The sequence below is a fragment of the Octopus bimaculoides genome, chromosome 1 (genome assembly GCF_001194135.2).
Source record: "Octopus bimaculoides isolate UCB-OBI-ISO-001 chromosome 1, ASM119413v2, whole genome shotgun sequence".
Classification (NCBI taxonomy): domain Eukaryota; kingdom Metazoa; phylum Mollusca; class Cephalopoda; order Octopoda; family Octopodidae; genus Octopus; species Octopus bimaculoides.
This window is the reverse complement of record NC_068981.1, coordinates 139454263-139455104: the sequence shown is the minus strand read 5'-3', so window position 1 is coordinate 139455104 and position 842 is coordinate 139454263.

The following is an 842-nucleotide window of genomic DNA, read 5'->3' as shown; positions in this document are numbered from 1 at the left end:
TATATATGAACCTGTGTCTACATACATGTATGTGTATATATTTATGTATACCGAGATATAAATATTATACGAATATCAATAAGGAATAATGATATATAGAAAGTTCTGCATCAATATATGTATATATGTATACGTAGTTGTATAGAATTTATACATACCAATTTATCTATATACACGCGCATGCACACACACGCACATACACTTACAAAAATAGATATATTTCAATATATTTTCATATAAATGTATACATATATACATACATACCCACTCAGACACATACTATACATACGCACTCACACATATATTTCATTCATTTCTTTTTTTTTTTTGTTTCCACTGAAAAAAAATATTGTTATACGTTTTTTGCTATCGATATAATCTATATGTGATATAAAGTAGGCACGTATATTTTTAATAATTTTCCACATATTGTTGTTGAATTATTCATCGATAATTTATTATTATTATTATTATTATTATTATTATTATTATTATTAACGCTGCTATATTCATTGATATTATCATCATCATTACGTAGATATATAATTATCTGAAACAACTTTGAATATTTGTCTTCCACATTATAAATATATGCATACATACTTACAGTATATAACTAAATATACAGGTGTGTGTGTCTGTGTGTCTCTGCGCGCGTGTTGTGTGTCAGTGTAAATCTTTCGTTTTATATATATATATCTATATATATATATATATATAATATGTGCATTTGCAAGGTAATTAATGTTTTGATTAAATAAATGAAGATAGAAACAAGCAAATAGTGCAAAGGCTTCATTGGTATGTTTTAGTGTGTGTGTGTGTGTGTGTGTGTGTGTGTG